General features: G+C 38.1%; 1 long non-coding RNA gene across 1 annotated transcript; it reads right to left on the reverse strand.

Moving 5' to 3' along the window:
- Positions 1-983: 983 nt before the first annotated feature.
- On the reverse strand, positions 984-2472 carry LOC134312538 (uncharacterized). Its single transcript, XR_010011563.1, has 3 exons — positions 2458-2472; positions 2025-2241; positions 984-1073 (listed from the first exon to the last, which is right to left on the reverse strand). It is a non-coding gene; the product is annotated as an uncharacterized LOC134312538 (long non-coding RNA).
- Positions 2473-8119: the final 5647 nt, after the last annotated feature.

The following is an 8119-nucleotide window of genomic DNA, read 5'->3' on the forward strand; positions in this document are numbered from 1 at the left end:
CATTGTGTCAAAGTGTCATCTTGTCAGTGTTGTCCCATGAAAAGATATACTTAAATATCTGCAGAAATGTGAGGGGTGTACTCACTTTTGTGATACACTGTATATATATGTGTGTGTGTGTGTGTGTGTGTGTGTGTACTAATATAAATAATATAAGTGAGGATTATTACGAGGAAACGAGATTATTTATTGTGATGAAAAGTTTCTGGTGATCTGATTGAAAAGCCTGACAGCAGTGAGGAAGGAGCTGTGATATCCATCATTTATACACCACAAAAGGAGAAACCTGTCAGTGAAGGATCTGATCAGTGCTGCTCGTCTCATCCAGGGTGTGGTTCTGAAAGAGTAGGAATAGTTTGTGATATGAGGTTCTGACACTAATGGTGCTGAACTAATGTGGCATGTATGTTCATTTAGAACAAAATGATGTGGAATAGGACACAGCCATCGAAATTCATACAGTCCTGACTCTTCTGTACATTTATTTATTTACTATAGGATTTTAACGTCATGTTTTACACTTCGGTTCCATTCATGACAGTAACGGTCGTTACTCGTCAGCACAGAATTTAAATCTCCAGTTTATCTCACTTACACGCTTTTGTACAGTGGTTGCAAACCAAAACCAACAGAAAGGACCCGAACCCAGGACCTTCTTGCTGTGAGGAGCCGTGTTGTTTTAATCAGTAAAGGATGCATTAATATCATAAATCTTATATAAAAATAATAAATCTTTAGAAACAGATTGGACAGTTTTGGATGAGATGAATGAAAAAGTCTCTGATTGGCCGACACATGAAGCTTTTGTTTATGAATGATGGAGCATAATTTTTATGAGTAAGCAAATCGTTTATGTTTAAATGTGATTAACAGAAAAATCTCTCTGAATCTGTTAGAATGACTCCAACAGTGAGAGGTTAAAATTACATTTTATAGAGCAAAGTGACTGAATGATTTATTGTGTAGAGACTGAAACACTTGGCTGAGTTTAGTGCTTGTTAATTTTAATATGTCGCTGCACCCATTTAGCACAAGGATCTACACACATACGACGGCTGTCCACAAGTGTAAATCTGCAGAGAAGAGAAGATCTGAGTGTTAAACTGTTATAATGACAGAAAATAGAAATAATAAATGAAATATTTATGATCTCTAACAGAGGAAACAATAAGTACTAACACTGATCTACAAGAGGAACATTTTTACAGAAGAGCATTTAAAACAGCATTCACCAGGTCCATTTTCTCCTGTGTAAAATATTTATTATTATATTTTAATATTCTGATTAAATATTAAAGTTGAATAAAGTCGTGATGTGATTAAAATCTACTGGCTGCAGAAATCAGGAAACTTTACATGTACTTAGTTTGGACGTGTAGAAATGAAGAAATATTTAAATGATTCAGATAGAGGAACAGATAAAAAAAAACAAAAAAAACAATGCAGAGCAGTGTGGGTATTTAGGTATAATTCAGTACCAGCTACATTACTGACCAGGTAAATAATAATAATAATCATCTTCACCAGCACTGAATCATAAATATTTGTCTGGGTCGGTCAGCAACAGATGTACTTTAAAAATACACAAGACAAGGCCAGAAGTATGAGGACACCAGAGTGAGAACTTTGAGCTCCCAATTCCAAAACCGTGGGCATGTATATGGGGTTAGTGACTCCTTGTGGCTATAACAGTCTTAGCTCATTTTTGAAGACTTTCCACAATTGTTGTTTATTCGCAGAGGTGTTAGTTCTAATTCATACTGAAGGTGGTGAGTGTGGTGAACACCATGTCTCTGTGCACAGGGTTTATTTGGGACTAAAGATAAGTACATTTGGTTTAATGCTTGGAGGCTGAAAATGAGGAGAAATTTCTTAGTTTCATGAATCACCTGCTAGATCAGACGTCATTTTAACACTTTTATGTAATTAAAAAAAAAACCCATAAGCAAACAACGCTGCCAACTCATTTATAAATCTAACAAAGTTTAAGATTAAATAAAAAATAGAAATGAAGTTTATCTTACTCTGTGTGGTGAAGGGGTGAATGAAGGAGAAAATCAGCAGAAGCAGCAGAACAGAAGAACTGGACAACATGACTGACTGATCTGTTTATCTACAGCTCATAAAAACAGAAGATTTCAAGAGATCTTCCACTTCAGCGGCATAAAATACTCCACTCCAGGTTATTCACCCCTCTGTCAGTGTTTACTGTGTGAGGTCACAACATCTGCACCTCAAAACCTGGACAAAATATTTATAATCAGGTTTAATATTAACACTGATCACTGGTGTACACGTGTGTGTGTGTGTGTGTGTGTGTGTGTGTGTGTGTGTGTGCATGGATCATGATGTTAAACCAGAGGGGAACCATCAATCTTATTTATTCAATTTTATCTACTAATAACTTGCCAATCAACATTTAAACAAGTACAAATCTAAGTGAATAATCCTTCATACCTGCCTATTCAATTTGTACTGGAACGTGAAGGGTTAAAACAAAAGAAACCCCTTCGTCACCCTCTGCTGTTCCTAGAGAGAACGTTGTGTTGTGACGTCATCATATAATAATCTACACTGTTAAGGAGAATGATGAATGTTTCTTGAAAACATTAAAGACAGACGTCTCTTATTATACACTGTAAATACTGCCAAATACGGTTCACCTTTACCACAACAATGACCTAAAACAGCAGCCAAAACAACACTGAAATTACTTTGAGGCAAGTCTAGTGAAACCCTACTGAACATCTGAGAAAGATCTGAAGGTTACAGATGTTTACCATGCAACCTGACAGAGCTTGAGAGGATCTACCATGAAGAATGGGATAAACTGCCCAAATCCAGGAATCCAAGAAGAGTTGCAGCTGTTATTGCTGCCGAAGGAGCATCTACAAAGAGATTTTAGTTTTTAATATTTTCACTGTGTCAGTTTGGGTGATTGAGAGTAAATTTATGGTAAAAACGACAATTAGATCAATTCAACATCAAATCCACAGCACAGTAAAGTCCAGGGGTCTGAATACTTTCTGATTCCTGTGTGTGTTGTATTATTAAAGTGAAATATGTCCAAAACAAAAATATTGCTTTCAAGATTAAAGTTTATTATTTAACTCCACTGTTCTCCAGTTCAGATGTTTTGATCTGTTGATCATTGATGATAAATTAAACATTAAACTGTGTCGTATTTATTTTATCCAGACCAAAGATCAGACTGTAGAGAAATCCACAGCTTTAATCTAGCATTAATGAACCGGGAGTGTAACTGATCAGATAAATGATAGTATTTATAAACACCTTTATCTGTGATGTGTGAATCTAAATGTGTACAGTACAATGAATTATTTTTCTCTATTTTCAGCTCCTTTAGACTTTAGGGTCAGAGCGCAGGGTCAGCCATCGTACGGCGCCCCTGCAGCCAAGAGGGTTAAGGGTCCTGCATGGCACTCTCAGTCTCTCTCTTTCAGTTTATAACCCAAAGCTCCACCCACTATTGATTCTTGTATTAATGTTGACAGTTTTTATATCTTACTAATCACAATGAGCATCAAAATCCTAAAATGTTTAACATGTAATAATGCTTTGTTGTCATTGCAAAACAAAAGCGTGAGGTAAATTACACTTAGCTTAGCTTCTATTCTTCAAAACGAGACCAAATTTATACCCGTGTGTTTTTAATTAGAAATATAAAAAAATAAACTTTAGACAATAATTCAGTCATGGAAATTGAACCATGTGCACTTCATGGTAGATGATGTCCACACGACTCTGCAGACAGATATTATTATTGTTATTATTGTTGTTGCAGCTGGCACAGTGGGCAGAACTTGTCATAAAGTCAGGCAATAACAGCAGCGGCGGCAAGATTCTGATGCCGCCTCTGGGGCGTCATTAATTTAACCCTTAACATTCCAAAACTAACTGAATAGGCAGATATGAAGGATTTGCTTACTTAGATTTGTATTTGTTTACATTTTGAATATCAAGTTCTAAACAAATAAAATAAAATTAGAACTTATTATATTATATACAGTGTATCACAAAAGTGAGTACACCCCTCACATTTCTGCAGATATTTAAGTATACCTTTTCATGGGACAACACTGACAAAATGACACTTTGACACAATGAAAAGTAGTCTGTGTGCAGCTTATATAACAGTGTAAATTTATTCTTCCCTCAAAATAACTCAATATACAGCCATTAATGTCTAAACCACCGGCAACAAAAGTGAGTACAACCCTAAGAGACTACACCCCTAAATGTCCAAATTGAGCACTGCTTGTCATTTTCCCTCCAAAATGTCATGTGACTCGTTAGTGTTACTAGGTCTCAGGTGTGCATAGGGAGCAGGTGTGTTCAATTTAGTAGTACAGCTCTCACACTCTCTCATACTGGTCACTGAAAGTTCCAACATGGCACCTCATGGCAAAGAACTCTCTGAGGATCTTAAAAGACGAATTGTTGCGCTACATGAAGATGACCAAGGCTACAAGAAGATTGCCAACACCCTGAAACTGAGCTGCAGCACAGTGGCCAAGATCATCCAGCGTTTTAAAAGAGCAGGGTCCACTCAGAACAGACCTCGCGTTGGTCGTCCAAAGAAGCTGAGTGCACGTGCTCAGCGTCACATCCAACTGCTGTCTTTGAAAGATAGGCGCAGGAGTGCTGTCAGCATTGCTGCAGAGATTGAAAAGGTGGGGGGTCAGCCTGTCAGTGCTCAGACCATACGCCGCACACTACATCAAATTGGTCTGCATGGCTGTCACCCCAGAAGGAAGCGTCTTCTGAAGTCTCTACACAAGAAAGCCCGCAAACAGTTTGCTGAAGACATGTCAACAAAGGACATGGATTACTGGAACCATGTCCTATGGTCTGATGAGACCAAGATTAATTTGTTTGGTTCAGATGGTCTCAAGCATGTGTGGCGGCAATCAGGTGAGGAGAACAAAGATAAGTGTGTCATGCCTACAGTCAAGCATGGTGGTGGGAATGCCATGGTCTGGGGCTGCATGAGTGCAGCAGGTGTAGGGGAGTTACATTTCATTGAGGGACACATGAACTCCAATATGTACTGTGAAATACTGAAGCAGAGCATGATCCCCTCCCTCCGGAAACTGGGTCGCAGGGCAGTGTTCCAGCATGATAATGACCCCAAACACACCTCTAAGACGACCACTGCTTTATTGAAGAGGCTGAGGGTAAAGGTGATGGACTGGCCAAGCATGTCTCCAGACCTAAACCCAATAGAACATCTTTGGGGCATCCTCAAGCGGAAGGTGGAGGAGCGCAAAGTCTCGAATATCCGCCAGCTCCGTGATGTCGTCATGGAGGAGTGGAAAAGCATTCCAGTGGCAACCTGTGATGCTCTGGTAAACTCCATGCCCAGGAGAGTTAAGGCAGTTCTGGGAAATAATGGTGGCCACACAAAATATTGACACTTCAGGAACTTTCACTAAGGGGTGTACTTACTTTTGTTGCCGGTGGTTTAGACATTAATGGCTGTATATTGAGTTATTTTGAGGGAAGAATAAATATACACTGTTATATAAGCTGCACACAGACTACTTTTCATTGTGTCAAAGTGTCATTTTGTCAGTGTTGTCCCATGAAAAGATATACTTAAATATCTGCAGAAATGTGAGGGGTGTACTCACTTTTGTGATACACTGTATATACTTTTTAATTAGAATTATTTTAGGTCCACTCTGATCCCGAGTACTTCCAAGTCGACCAAAGCTTAGATGAGGTATCAGTCCTGGAATTTCCTGGAGTGTATCTTCTCTTCTCATCTGTAGATTTAAATCCTGTAGAAATCCGTCAAACCTCGATGTGCTGGAAGCTTCTGCAGAAGAAGAACGGGTGAATGCTCAACCAAAGATGCGTCAAAAGCTTGGTAGCACCAAATCAAAGCAGAAGGACGTTCCACCAAACACCGAGACTGTGGGTGGTGGAACACTAGAGCACGAAAACATTCATCTGATGTTCCTGATGTTCATGCTCTGCATGTTGTGGACTGATGTTTTCCAAGCTCCATGGGGGTTCTGAGGGGAACGTTTTCAAAGGTTTGAAGCTGCCTTTCCAACAATGCTGCTCCTGCTGGATGTGATAGTTAACCTACAGTGTCCAGAACTTACAATCAGACTTTATCCTCCCACAAAATGACGAACCTAAAGGAGGATAAATTACTTTCATTATGATCTTTATTTATTATAATTGTTAAGATCTCGTAAGCAGGATGGAGGAGCTGTTCGGTTCCTCTCAGTCTCTTCCTCAATATTTAGGAAGGTTTTCTTTGTAACTGTCGCCCTCTGCTGCTCATTAGAAGGTTTTGGACCTGAACTCTGTGAAGTTTGACTACAAAGTGCTGATTGACACGTTTAGAAAGGAAATGCAGCTCCATTTTTGTTCTGGTCTCCAGTGTTTAGTTCTACAGCAGCTTTCCAGTCAGCTTGAACCAGTCTCACCATTCTCCTCTGACCTCTATCATCAACAAAGCATTTTATTTACTACTGGAACCTATTTATAGTGTAACTGGGTACGTTTAGTATTGGAGCAATAACATTGTGTACTGAAACTAAAATACCTGAGACCTTGTTCTGTTGGAACTGGAGACTAGAACATCTGGACACAAGTTTGTTGTAGAGATACGTTTCATCACTCAATCCGAATGAGTTCTTCAGTCACAACAACAAACTTGTGTCCAGATGAACTGATTCAAACTTTGTGGATTTGTGTACCTGGATTATTGAGCATGCATCAACAGATGGAAACTAGAACCTTTTGGATTGAGAAGTTGACTGATTTAGGAACTCTGGGACTCACTGGTAATGAAACTGGGGCCTTTAATTTAACCAGAACTTTGAGGTATTATAACTGGTACTGAACCCTGGGCTTTTGTTAATAAGTCGACAACATTTGGGATGAAAAGTGGAACAACTTAAACTGATACCTGTATGAGCCACCTCAAACCTGACCAATGAAGCTGTGAGAATAATAAATACATTATATTAGTAATTGTATTTACATACAAAACACAGAACTAAAATAAACCGTGACATTATTAGATGTAACAGCAGTTTTAGAAAAAAAAAAAGTTGTAAAAGTGTGTTCCAAATAAAATGTATTATTCTTATTATTACTATTATTATTATTATTATTCATGCAGTGTGTGGATCTGAAAGTGCTGAACCTGTTTAATCGTTCTGACACTGCTGGTGCTGAACTAATGTGGTATGTATGTTTATTCAGTACTAAATGATGTGGAATAGGACACAGCCATAGACACTCATACAGTCCTGACTCTTCTGTACAGCCTGTGTACTTTGGGTCAAAACCGGACATGCAATACCCACCCCCCATGCTGTTTTATTCAGTAAAGGATGCATTAATAAACAAAACAATAAAAAGTATTTGTTTATATTTGAACCTGTTTAGTCTCATAAATCTTGTATAAAAATAATAAATCTTTAGAAAGAGATTGGACAGTTTTGGATGAGGTGAATGAAGACTGTCTCTGATTGGCCGACACATAAAGCTTTTATTTATAAAAATGGGTGACCATGTGTCAGTAAGAATGATCTGTAGTGGACAGATGATGAACATGTGCTCGTACCAGCCTAATCTACAAGTGCTCTCATTTCTACAACAACAACGAATAAAACAATGAAACCAAACTCATTTACCCAAATCGTTTATGTTTAAATGTGATTAAGAGAAAAATCTCTCAGAATCAGACAGCATGACTAACAGTGAGAGATTAAAATGACATTTTATAGAGCAAAAGTGAAAGAATGATTTATTGTGTAGAGACTGAAACACTTGGCCGAGTTTAGCGCTTGTTAAGTTCAATATATCGCTGCGCCCATTCATGACCAGGATTAACACAAATACTAAGACCATCCACAAGTGTAACACTGCAGAGAAGAGAAGATCTGAGTGTTAAACTGTTATAATGACAGAAAATATAAATAATAAATGAAATATTTATGAGCTCTAACAGAGGAAACAAGTACTAACACTGATCTACAAGAGGAACCATGAAACAGTTATTACAAACATTTTATTACAGCAGAAGATTTAATAAAGAGAAAACAGAGAGAAACTTACATGATTGCAGGTC

Source organism: Trichomycterus rosablanca, chromosome 4, assembly GCF_030014385.1.
Source record: "Trichomycterus rosablanca isolate fTriRos1 chromosome 4, fTriRos1.hap1, whole genome shotgun sequence".
In the NCBI taxonomy this organism is placed as follows: domain Eukaryota; kingdom Metazoa; phylum Chordata; class Actinopteri; order Siluriformes; family Trichomycteridae; genus Trichomycterus; species Trichomycterus rosablanca.